The sequence below is a fragment of the Lactuca serriola genome, chromosome 8, assembly GCF_051521515.1.
Source record: "Lactuca serriola cultivar US96UC23 chromosome 8, Lser_US96UC23_V15, whole genome shotgun sequence".
Taxonomy (NCBI): domain Eukaryota; kingdom Viridiplantae; phylum Streptophyta; class Magnoliopsida; order Asterales; family Asteraceae; genus Lactuca; species Lactuca serriola.
In genome coordinates, this window is record NC_136415.1 from 200,517,931 (window position 1) to 200,532,321 (window position 14,391).

Here is a 14,391-nt window from a genome sequence, read left to right on the forward strand (position 1 = left end):
CAAGAATGTGATGATGTTTGTGTAAGGAATCATTGATTTGAGAAAGAGGGAAGTGAAATAATCATATGGAGGATGTTAATACTTACCAAAAGAAGAAGAAAAGCTTGGAGTATAGCCTTAAATCTCGAATTTTAGAGAGAGAGAAGATGAGAGAAAGTGAAGTTTGTTTTTGATGGAAGAATGAGAAAATGAGAGAAGTGTGAGGAGAGAGGAGAGTTTTCTAGCCTTTGACCAATTGTGTGGTTGGAAAAAGATGGGAAAAGTACCATGAAATGACTAGATATGGGCTGATGGTGAATAGTGACATGGAGTGGGTATGGGAGTGGTTGCTTGTGTCATAGAATAAAGGAAAGTCAACACTCCACCTCTTGTACTTCACCCACTCTTCTTGGATAAGTTTTATCCCAAAAAACATGGATAATTAGTAAATATGGGGCCTTATATGTTAAAATAAAGTTTTGTGTGAAAATCCCGCATTAAAATAATTAAAAACAAAGCTAAAATGAAGTCGTAGTCGAAAACCGGGAAGAAAGGCTCTCCCGCGAGGCTTCTCGTAAGGGGGCCGAAGGTTCGGTCCCTTCTGGTGCTGGGTCCAAAGCGAGACGAGGCGAAACAACAAGAAGCGAGAAGGAGGCTCGGTCCGAAGCATCAGGAGCGAAATAGACCGAAATGAACAGTAGCTTCGGGTTCGGGCCCGAGAGCAACCTTCGGGTTCGGTTCAGCAGCCTTCGGGTTCGGTCCAAGAGGGTTCAGTTCAGCAGCCTTCGGGTTCGGTCCAAGAGGGTTCGGTCCCTAAGAGGACTTTCGGCCCTAAGAGGGGTTTCGGCTCCTTAAGAGGGGTTTCGGGTCCTTAAGCCTATTTTACTCGTTTCTACCCCGTTTCAAGCCGTCTTTGACCCGGTTAAGGGTCGGAATGACCCGAATGACTTCAAAAAGTTACGGGAACTTTTGAGAGAGATTTCACATTCTTGGAGAGATTTCTCATACAAGGAGAGATTTGGGAGAGGTTTCACATTCTTGGAGAGATTTCTCATACAAAGGGAGATTTGGGAGATATTTCTTGATTAAAGTGAGATAGAGTGAAAACGATTAAGAGAGGTTTCGTGTGTGACAAATCTGAGTGTCCGGCTTCGCAAAGCAAGGTCCGTAAACCCTGTTAAGCCTTGTTTAAGGATCTTACACACTCCCGATGAGTATACAACATTGTTTTATCGGTTTGGCTCGCCACGTACCACAGTTTTAGGTTAAGGAGATCTAGATGTACACACTTTTCGATTTATGATCTCTCATTAGAATAACGAGTTGTTTAGTAGTTACATAACGTAAGCCCTAGTACACAAGGGTTAGTTGAGTTGACCGGTTTGACTTGTTGACTTCAGTTGACTTTGACTTGACCGAAAATTGACGGTTGTCACATATAGTATATCATTCTATTTATATACGAAATATCAGTTTCTTTACTTAATATTGTTCCTAATTTAACTCCCTTATTTATAGCTTCTGGCTTCAAAATTCAAACCCGTTTAATTTTTATTTATTTATTTATTTTTTGAAAAAACTCATTAAATAAGCATATCGATAATTTGGTCATTAACCTATAAAATCTAATCTAATCCTATTAAATCAACAAAATATTTAAGAGTAAAAAAATAAAGTCAATATTATTTATAATTTATCTCCGGTATATCCCACATAAAATAAATCAATTTGAGATAATGGTTTTGAATTTAAAACTTATTAATTAAGCAAGTCAATTAATTTGAAATTTTGATTCAATATAAATGATATCATTTTTTCCAGATGAATAACCGAAAATCTCCAAGATAATATTTTAGGATCCTATTTTTTTGGAAGATAATGATTTCCTTGTTGAAAAACAACCTATATATATATATATATATATATATATATATATATATATATATATATATATATATATAATTACATTGAAGTTGTTATTCTTACAATTTTGGATTGAGTCCTATGATTTACAGTGTTCTTCTTCAACGGTCTTATTCTATCATTCTTTTTTCTAGGTTCTTTCTTTACCCTGTTCTTCTTCTTCTTCTTATTCTTCTACAATTTATTGTATTTACTTTGTTCTTATTATTTGTTATTACTGTATTCCTGTTGAGAGGTCATGAAAAAAATTAATCAATCTACTTTAAGTATATTAGTTTCATTCATTTAGTTATAGAAACAATATTATATCCTTTATATTAATTTTTTAATGTGCTGACCTATGTTTGTCAAGAGAAAACCATAAAAATCGTTTTAACGTATGATGGAAAAACTCGTGGAACGGACCAAAAGCAAGATAAAGAAGTTTTTTATTGTTACACTTCAACTTGCATGAACAAATACCTTGTTCTAAGTTTTTCAATAATTCTCTTATACATATTATTATACTCTTTAGTTAAATTTTCTAATTTTATATTATTGTATTTGTTTATATCAATGACTTTAGTTTCAAAATCGACATTCGAATACAAGACTTTACCGGTGTGGTGTCACTTACGTTATTTGATCGTGACACAAAGAAACTTTTGGAAAAAACGGCACAAGAGTTGCTTCAAAAGTTTAATGAGTTTATCGATATTAACTTCATTTATATAAAACTAATTTTTTACCTTTTGTCTATCTATTTTTATAACCATTTTTATTTTTATTTTTAGGAGGGTAATATGGAGATTTATCCATTTTCTTTGAATGTACTTTTTGATAAAAAGTTGGTGTTCAAATTCAAATTTCACATTATAATTTGAGGAACAAAGTTGATGGTTATGCAATCTCAAACTTCAATGTTGATAATACAATCATTGTTAAATTGGAAAAAAAATTTAACATCGAACATGAAACATTCTTTTACGAAGAATACTACAAACATTACACTTACTAAATTTCATTTTTTATATTTCATTTGACCAACTAACATATTTCTATGTACTACAAATATAGGCGCCATAATCCGATTCGTTTAACGTTTTATTGGCATAAGCCGGATCTCAAGACACATTAAATTAGAAGGTTTTAAATATAATATAACTAAATCTAATATTTTAAATACTTTAAAATATTATTAACTTTTAGATAGATATATGAATTTATTTTCTACATTTAGGATGTTGTTTCGTTTACCGGTGATAACACCACACCCGCTTCGAATCTTGATAAAAACACTGCAACAAGTCTACTAACTAAATTGACATCCTTTAAAAAAATGTATGGACATGAAGAATTAAAACACAACCTGTAAGATATTTATGATGTTGATAATCTGACAACCATGTCCTCAAACAAACGACCATCAACATCAATGACAAATCGTACTTCTAGAGAAGGCAAGCAAAAACTGTTAATTCCAAAGCAAGATAAACAATATATGATTTTCATGATTTTGTTTGAGTAGTTGAGTGATTTGAATATTATTCATTTCATGTTTTGTTTACATACTATTTTGTTTTGGGGTTTGATTTTTGATGACTTTATTTCATACTATTCGTTTTCGTGTTAGAATTTTGATAATTTGAATACATTTTTGGTTTTATGAAATGTTGAATTTTTCATATATTTTCCTTTTAGGTTTAAACTCAGATGAATTTAGAAATTTAATCATATTTTACTCTATTATTTCGTTTGAATGTGAATTTGTCAACATTGTTACAATGTTATTCATTACAACCTCAATATAAATATTAGAAAACTACCACTTTTTAGGAAATTGTAAACTTTTATAAATCTTTTAACCGTTATAAAACAATTATTTATATTTCTTGTGAAATTATCTATAAATTTATTAGTAATATTTACCATTGAAATATTATTATTTTTAGATATTAATGATATCATACAATTTTATAGATTTAAATAATAAAACTCATTACAATGATGATATAGAGAGACGAAAACTAAGACGTTTACATTTACAAAATAGAAGATTGATATCTATGTCTAAAAGAGAATTTTTATTCCATCATCTAAAGCAATAAAGACTTTTGATTATGTTTCACTTATATATTTTCCACCCTTAGATCAAATTGCTTATGTCATATTGACCAATTTGGTCAAACACGTTGTCCATTAATGTTTCCGCTCAAACCTTCACCAATTTCCTCTATCCCAAAAATAAAATTCAAAATTCAAAATTCAAATCCTCTCCAAATTTAAATCCGTAATTTATGCACTGACGATCCTATATGTTTTCAAATCAACATGATATATCTTCATAATTATTCTATTTCTTTCTCAGTGTAGATCGATGGTACCAAAATTTATCGAGGGAAAAACAGTCATCTTGAATTTAAATCTTATTAATATAGTAAATACTTCAAGTTTTGAAAGTAATAATCGATTTGATACATGTTAAATTGCAATTGCTCGATTTCCAATTATCTAACTCAATAATTGTATGTATTTATTCTTAAACTTATCATTTTTTATAATGTTATTGATTATATTTACTATATTTAAGTTTAAATTGCAGAGAATTTTACTTGAAAGTGATGAGCATTAGTTGATGTTCGTATTGAAGCTTGAGGATGATGCAAAACTCTAAATACCTTAGTGGTAATATCCTACATACTTAATAATTGAGTATTTCGAAAAAAAATATATTTTCCATTAACTTTGATAACAAATTTGTTAAATTAAGCATATTTTTATGTTTATAAATTTTTTTTCTCTACTCACTTGTACTTATCATCTTGAAGATGAGAAAATATTAACCATGACTATATTGAAAAGTGCCAAAAAGGTCATATTGGTCATACCTTTCTGACATGATCTTCAAATGTTCTTTGCTTAATTCTTTGTTTTTTTATTTATATCGTTTTTGTGTATTTGATTTGTTTCTTCAAGAAACTCGGTTTTCTACTAATTTTGATAAAAAAATTGTTGAATTAAGCATACTTTTATGACTATAAATTTGTCCATTTTCTATTAATAAATCAAGTGTAAATGAATTTGAACAATTGTTAAATTTCATATTCTATATGTAATTAATGTACTAATTAATCAAATAATAATACATGTCCAAGTGGTTGGGTACCTCCAGGACAATAAGCAAACATGTAAATTATAAGCAATTTCACAATATTGTATTTTTTATTAACTTTAAATTAACAATTACTTCTTTCACTTGCTTTAGATTATTAATTATTCATATAGGTTTGTAATAAAATAAAATTTTGATAAATTGAAAAAATTATTCAACAAAACTTAATTGGTTATATATCAATTTAGGCTTCTTTTTGTGGTGTCATGTTTGTTGATTTGGCTATATAGGATTCATTTGAAGTTCTATTTCTCTACAAGAATGTTAATGTTCACATTCAAATAGAAACAATCACAATCGGTAAGTACTCCAAATGATTTTTTACTTACATTAATCAAAACTGTTACTTTAAATGGTGCATTCTCATAGAAGTCACACCGGTTGTCACTATAGAGATCTTCGAGCGGTCTATAGAAGAATCCTAGCGGCTCTATGAATAATTTTGCTGCGTTTTCAATGAAGGACCACTCTATCAACATTCGTTCTCTAAAATTCTTTATCTTATTTTTGATATACATGCGTGTCACAACAATAAGACAGAAAGAAGTGTTAGTAACCATTAAAGATGAAAAGGTACGATATAATTTAAGAATATTATATAACGTATATATTGTGGATTTGTGATATTTATTTCTATGAAAAATATGTTGTTTGATTGCTAGGTTATATATCTCGGTTTTTTTTTTTTTTTTTTTTTTTTTTTTTTTTAAATTTGATTTTGACAAGTTTGATCTAAATTTATTAATTGAAGCAGGTAGGAAAGATATGTGCTAACAATTTTGAATTTGTATTGCCCTCCAGAAACTAGCTGTAGCCACACAGATCGTTCTTTCATATCTTGGTAGGTCTTAGCATTTCCCCAAATTTGGCTACAAGAAGTCATGGATGCACTTCTTGAATCAATCCTCTAAACTTAATTTCATTTGTTAGTTGGATGCAGTGACCAAAAATGCAAGATTTGTGAAAATTCATTATTATTTATTAGTGTTAACCTTTGACAAATTATGAAACTAATATTATATTTTTATTCATAACATGTTTTTTTTTCTTGTAATAATTTCTTTGATAAGAAGATATGTATATGTGATTGGATGTAGCCTGAAAAATCATATTTTAATTCTTATAAGGAAAAAATACTTTATAAATTTACCAAATTAAAATATATGAATTTGATGTTTATGGTTATGAAAATGCACTTTAACTGTAATGTTTATCGAATTTCTTTGCAGAATTTAATGTTGCTGGTACATATAACAACTTATTGTTGCTTTTGGTTTTACATGACCAATATGAAAATAGTCATGTGAGCCTCCATGAAGGTAGGTACATCGGACAAAGTCAATTCATAAAGCTACTATACAACATGTTTTAATCAAGAATTCGCATCATGTTGTGATAAAACAAAGATCACGTGGATCATTTATGTTAAAAATTACTGTATTAAAAAACTAAATTGCTCTAATATAAATATTAAATATTTTTATTTAATAAGTTTGGTTGAAAAAGTCTAAAAATGAATCTAATTAATATTTTTTATTAAAATTTCACCTAAAACAATACCACATATTAATATAATATGTATTTAATTTATGTTTTCCGAACCGGTGGTAACATCAAATTTGTCATACTCCTAACCTATTTTCCTACGAATTAATAAAATGTACAAAAGGGCTTTAGATGGATTTTAAAATAAATAAGACACCCTGCTTAGATCCTCACTCAAATCATTGATTTCACTTTGGCTTCATGTAAACACATGATTTATTATACACACAAAAAGACTTCACAAAAAAAAAAAAAAAAAAAAAAAAAAAAAAAAAAAAAAGAACTGTAAAAACTTTCAATTCGATCATTTTCAGAACACCTAAAACCATCATCCTACAACAAACAATCTTTAGAATCTGAAAGTCATCCCACACCCAATTACAAAAATAAATAATCAATCTTTAGAATCATAATTCATAATTCTTTATGTTATTTAGAGACAATTGAAAGGAGAAACAGTATCGTTGATGAAGTTGAGGATGAGAAAAACAATCTGAGACAATCAAAAAGAAATGGAGCCCTATATTTGACAAAGTCTAAGAAATATCAGATTTGTTTGCTGATTTTTAATTAGGGATATTTTATAGGGTTTTCTCGTCATCCAGTGTTCAATTTGAAGATATTTTGCTGGGATTTGATCAAAACTCCTACGTCGACTACCCAGTCTCTCACTCAGGTGCGTTGAAATTTGTCTGGTGTTTCTTTGTTTTTTTTTAATGTTATTAAAAATAATTTTTTTAAGCAAAATGTTGATGCTTACCAACTGTCTGATGAATTGCCATGGCAATATTATGAGGAAAAAGGAAGAACTAAAGAGCATATGCTGTCTCCTCTGTGCTTCTCTTTATTGAAACCAAATTGAGTGCGCCATAAGAATTGAAATCCTGAAGGCAATATTAAATCTTCGAGGAAAAGCTTCACATCTACAGTAGACATGGATGATGATGATGATGATGATGATCAGACTTGGGAGTTGGGACGATGAGATTGCTGATGGAGAAGAAGAGGAAGATGATGACATAGAAGCATTCTGCTTTTTTGCAATTAATTCTGAATATTCTTCAAGTAATTCACTCTTTGAACACTGTTGGTTGTTGGAGCCAGAATTTTAAATTTGGAAGCATCAGAACTACAATAAACCTGGATTCTATGGTTGTTTCAAGGTAGCTCCTGAGCTATACAATAAACCTTGAACCGTGTCATTATTTGTTAATTTTACGAGGGGCAAAAGGAAGAAAGATGAGTCTTTGAAACATATAAATTGGTCTCGTCTCCTTGGCTGTATATTGGCTGGGATACTCGTCATTTCATGCCTCTCAATGCATATGCTGAAAAGATCATGAATGGAACAAATTAAGGATCCCTTATTCATCACTAAATTTGACTTTGGGCATATCGTGGTCTCCGGAACCCCATCTCTTCATGCTACCACAACTACTCACGTAGATAAACTCCAAAGAAGGATATTTGACTGTAGAATCCCCAGAGTAGAAGCTCTTTAGTTGTGGCAAAAACCCAAGGTAAATATGGGTAAGTCTAGGGAACTCAATGTCATTTTCAGCTGTATGCTCATCTCCACCAGAAATCACTACCATCAAACCGTCACACCACGAAATCTGTATACGTCTCAGATTGGAAAGCCCTTGTGCTACACTTAACGGGAACAACGCCGACAAGGAAGGACACCGTACAACTTCAATGACTTGTAGATTACGCAAGCTTATATATTGAAATGAACAATCAAAAAGAAGCTTCAGGTTCTTAAGGTTAGTCAGACGGATTTGTTCCACTTGGGAGAAATACTTTTCCTTTGTTGTTTTCCTTTGACCAAGCATCAGGTCATTGGATGCAACAAATGTTTGCATTGCATCCTCATCCGTTGTCTTCACCAAGCATGTAACATGTTCACAATCAGTCAATGCAATAGACTTTAATTCATCAACACTCTCTCTATAAAGGTCTGGTATGATGTTATCCAAATCTTTTATGTACTCTAGTTTTATACCATCACTTACCCGAAACAGTTTCTTGATTGGCATCTTGAATGGGAACTTAGAACTTTCAATGTATAGTCGACGTTTTATATGTGATACCGAGGGCTTCAACTTCAATTGAAAACGGATTTTCTGCAAAATATTTATTATTCGGATAAAAAATTCAAAATGGAATTCTTGCAATGTTTCCAAATAGGTACCTTCAGGAAAAAGATGACAAGCATCTGAATGCATTTTTAAATGCAGAGCTCTGAACGATTTCAATTTAATTATTTCCATAAGACCAAAGCAAGACGGGTCCCTGTGAAGGGTTCCAATATACAACTCTTCCAACCAAGTGAGCTTTGATATGACACCCGGTGTCACATCAGATAAATAGCGACAGTCACCCGCATCCAACAGCCTTAAGTTTGTCAATTGACCAATCTCTTTAGGAATCACTCTAATTCCGGTACCTCTAACCTTTAGAATCTCCAGGTCTTTTAGCTCCCCAACTATACAAATTTCAATGAGATCCTTATTGTAACTTAGATCGAGCGTGATGAGTTTTGTGAGAAGCTTCAATGATTGTGGGAGGGATTTGATCTTATTAAAAGATATATCTAAAACTTTAACTTCTTTCATGCCTCCAAAGAATTCATCAGGAATAATGGAAAGATCATTGCTTTGTATAAGGAAAGTATCAAGGAGTGGGAAATGAAGCTGATGATCTGGAAGCTTACGAATTCTATTATCCATGAGTGAGATCTTGGTGTAGCTGTCTGAGGTTCTGTTTCTTGGTTGCCATTCTGTCAAATCTTTTCCAGCCTCCACTAAAAACTTCTCCTTCTCTTCACCTTCAGAAGAAGAAGTTACTAACAAAGCCACAACATCGTGCATTTTTACTTTGTCTCCCGGCTCAAGCAATAACAAGGAAGAGGATGTGAGGGTGTCAACTGCCATTTCGACTTTTTTTTGGCATCATTAATGCTATCCAGATTATCAAATATGCGTAGACCCACCCCATATTCTGCTACGCGTAAAATATCTATGATTCCATCTTCCTTGAAGAAACTACACATTAAGAAGCAAGATTTAGCTTCTTTGCTTTCAAGTAAGTCATAGCTCAGCTTCAAATGAGTAAATGCCTTCCTTATCTCTGGAGCGATCTCTTGAGGGGCATGCTTTCGTAGTTGGTTAAGCGCCACCTCCCATATATGAATTTTTTTATTTTTTAAAGCATTTCCCACAGCTTGAATGATGAGTGGCAATCCACCACATTCTTCACTCACCTCTTTTGCAATTTTCTCCAGTCTAACATCATTGGCCAACTTATCATCACCAACTATATGTTTAAACAGGACCCACGCTTCTTCCTTCTTCAAAGCGTTTACACAAATATTCCTATCTACATTCATCCCTTCACATACATCCATCCTTCTAGAAGTCAACAAAATCTTGCAATTCATGCGGTCATTCCCACATGGTATTCCCATGTCAGGGAGGACCAGTGGTTCCCATATGTCATCTAAAATGATTAGAACCTTCTCCCCGTTGATTATCCGTTTTGCAGCTACTTCAACGTTTTTCTTAATCTTTTCAACGTCACCAGTCTGTGAGACAATTATAAACACAATGTCTGCAAAAAGATTCTTCACTTCTGCAGCAACTTCCTTGGCTAATGTAGTTTTCCCTACACCTCCTATGCCATAAATTCCAACCATTTGTATGCTCTCATCTTTGATAGCTTGAATAATCTCCCTCAGCACCAACTTGTGGGTATCAATATAATCTAGATTCTTTGGTTGGTAGAGGTCTACAAATCTTGGGGTGGGAGTGGGAATGGAGACACAAGATTCGTAAGTTTGACCATCTTCTTGATGCTGCAGAAGAAAAGGGGTTTTGTTTATCGACATCTTACTGTAATGGTGGAGGCTGCTCAAATTGACACAAGGCCGTAAGTCGAAGCACGACTTCTTGGCGTTGGCTTCTTCTTCGAGAAACTCTTCCACTTTGGATATTTCAATGTCTGCCTTGTCCATCCACTCTTGTACACCAGCCAAGAGAATTTCTCCATTTCCTTCAGCTGCATTGATTCGTTGTTGAATCCTAGCCCTCATATCCTTGAGCTTTTGAGTTTCACTCTTCAACTTGTCAACATTTTTAGTGTAATTTCGGATGTAATCAATCTCCCGTTTAGCCGCACTAAACAACAAGTCCACTATTTTCCCAGCCACAGTATTAGTGACCTCCTCCGCCATTGTAGCTAGGTTACTGTTCTTTTCTGATGGTTTGGATTCCTTAGATATGAAAAAAAAGATTATGATTACCCAAAAACCGAAGGCCCTGACTATGAATTGCACAAAAGTAAAGATAACAGTGTTTGTTTGGCTAACAAAGAAGAGTATGATAAAGCAAGAATGGAAGACGGTAGCTGCATAAAGAAAAGGAGTGACGATAAGAGTGAATACTATTCAACACTTTCGGAGTGTTTGATTGGTTTACAAAAGAAGATAAGATAAGAGTTACTGTAAACAAAATGATAGGTACCTTTTTTATATATAGATCACAACGCTCAACATTAAAGTACAAATTTGATCACTCATTATATTTTTTAATTCTATTGTAAAAATAGTAAGTTATAATATCATCGGGTTTAGGTTTAATAAAAAACAGAAAAAAAAAATACAAGTAATAAAAAAACTAATGCGGGAGTAACTGAGCATCGGAATGCATAGTATCAATGTAGGAAACAATGATGTATATTTCTTAGACCTTATTTGGAACATGCACTGAATTAAAAAATCTTATTTCAATTTTTATTATTTTTTTAAAGTCGTAGGGACTGAACCTGGTAGCTTGTAATACTAAGATGGTTGAAAATGATATTTTCTGTACTAGACGGTATCGAAGTGAACTCTTTCAAAATGGAACTATATAGTTGACATTTGCCCGCCAAAATGCTAATCAGTGGATGGATTTTTTGACTATCTTTTAAATAATTCTTTGATGGATTTTTTGACTATTTTTAGGAATTTATTATTATTATTATTATTATTATTATTATTATTATTATTATTATTTTTGCTAAAAAAACATCAACATTCAAGGATAAATGCCTTAGAAAAAAAAATCTATTAAGAATAAGGAAAAAACAAAAATTACAAGCATAATTCTAAAAAAAATCGATCATTATTCTTTAAGAATCAGATTCATTCTCGTAAGAATTGAATATAGTGCAGGTCAAAAAGACGAATTACAGGAACATTCTTTTTAACAACCTTAAACATGTTTTTCCGTTCCTTTACTATTCTACAAAATCGCACCAACACATCTGTTACAAAAAAAATAAAAAATAACCACAAAAAAGATGAAACCATATTCGAATCTTCAAAGATACTCATGCCATTTACCATACCTGACATGCTTTCTCTCTCAAACACCATTCCTTAAAATTTTGCAAGAAATTGAAATTCCACAAACCAATTAACAAGTTTAAATAAGCACATAATCATTCATTAAGATAATTTATGGGTAAAAGAGACAACAGCGGTGCAATCCTACAATATATTAGCACCAAAACCCCTACAAAACACAAAACCTTATTCATATAATCAAGACCAGTGATCTAGCCATTACCCATCAAAATTGTGGCAAAATAAAGGCACATAGCTAAGATCTCATACAAACAGATTGTCAACACACACTTGGATTGTTTAATTAAAAAAACAATTTTATAACAGAATCCAAATCTACTTTGTGAGATGGAATATAATTTGGTTCATATAACAAAAGAATATTAAAATAAAGGTTTAATGGAAAAGAAAAATACATGCAAGTAGTACCTGAATTCCTGTTCTTGAGGTTTGTTGCCACTACCGACTTATTGTCTAGAATACACTTGAAATCAATTATTGCTTTCCATTGAGGTTTTACAACTGTTGTATTTAATTACCAAAAAACTGAGTCAGAATATAAAATATAGATTGAAAAGGTAAACTCACAGTTTCACCATTCCCACTTCACACAACGAATTTTCTTGAAGAATAGATTATAAATTCTGTAATGAAAGTCAAAATGCATAGCACTGTAGCAGAAAGGAAAATGATAAATAAGATTCAAGAAGTATAAGCATGCATAAATTCCGTTTTCCACCAATTTAAAAAGTAAACAAAATGTAGAAATTTCCACTACCTTTGACGATTGGAGAAATTATATCAAACACATCCAAATTATTATTGGAAAAATTCTATCAACACATCCGAGACAATGTTGCCATATTCAACAGGGACCGTAAGAGTACAACACGTTTCCAAGAGAACCACATAATCCCACAACCTACAAAATACATGCTAGAAGGCAAGAACAACATGGTTCTGCAAGAAGAAAATTGGTTAAAAAATACAGCTTCAGTGAGACATTTCATCCAACAGTTTATAAGCAACGTACTCTAATAATAATAACATACTATATACCATCAGTTTTTGCCAATCCCCTGTTCAGAAACATGAGCATAAAGAGCCTGTACCATATGATTATCATCTTCAACTGCAACAACCTTGTTTGCAACTTCAAAAAGCTTCATGGTAGTATTTCTAGTGCCACGGTCATATTATGGTGCTAATAGGTGGTGTTGGTGATGATGATGGATATAGTCGACTAGAAAGTTGGAGGCTCATGGCGGAGCACGTTTGGTGGCCGGCACGGGAAATGGATTTCAAAAATCGAAAAAGGGGGATTCAAAATGGTGGGTTTGTAACTTACCTGATGAAAAAACATCCATTTGGTGTATGGGTGAGCATTTGTACCGAACCGGACCGGACCGGACCGGTGCTTGGACCGGACCGGACCATGGACCGGATCGGATGAGTCGTGTCCGTGTCCGCGTCCGGGTCCGGGTCCAGGTCCGGGTTTTCCGGTTCTTGGACCCGTTTGGACCGGTACAACTTTAATTGCATAGAGTACAAGTCGTTAAAATAAGTTTTTAGGTTTGATACGATACAACTTGTAAAAATGATTATGTTTATGTTTCATGTATAACTAATATACCTTGATGTTATAATATTATAAGTTGCAAAATTAATTTTCCAAATAAAATCAACTAACATATAAATCAAGTTCACCAAGATTCATTTCATATGATTTATCTATCAAAGATAGATAAAATTCAGAATTATAGTATAAAATGATAGTTAAAAAGTTGAAATATTTCAGCTTTGATAACTCAATTTTGAAGGATTGTAACTCACTGAATATAATCCAAAATCAACAAAATTATAGTCTAAATTTATCTACAAACTGTAACCTAAATGTTGGAAAAAATCTCGGGTCAATCCGACTTAAAAATAATGTGTTATGGTTGTTTAAAAAGATTCACAGATTACAAAATTTTAAAAAATTTGCTGAAAAGCTAAAATATTTCAGCTTTGATAGCTCAACTTTGAAGGATTGTAACTCACTGAATATAATACCAAAATTAACAAAATTATAGTCTAAATTCATCTACAAACTATAAACTAAATGTTGGAAAAAACCTCAGGTCAATCCAACTTAAAATAATGAGTTAGATTGTTTAAAATTTTTTTCAGATTACAAAATTTTAAAAAACTTGCTGAAAAGCTAAATTTTTTTAGCTTTGATAGCTCAACTTTGAAAGACTGTAACTCATTGAATATAATACCAAAATCAACAAAATTATAGTCTAAATTCATCTACAAACTGTAAATTAAACGTTGGAAAAAACCGCATGTCAATCCTACTTAAAATGAATGAGTTATGGTTGTTTAAAAATTTTCACAGATTACAAAATTTTAAAAATGT

General features: G+C 31.9%; 1 pseudogene; it reads right to left on the reverse strand.

Annotated features, from left to right (window-relative positions):
* Positions 1–7,689: 7,689 nt before the first annotated feature.
* On the reverse strand, positions 7,690–11,086 carry LOC145065819 (disease resistance protein At4g27190-like; annotated as a pseudogene).
* Positions 11,087–14,391: the final 3,305 nt, after the last annotated feature.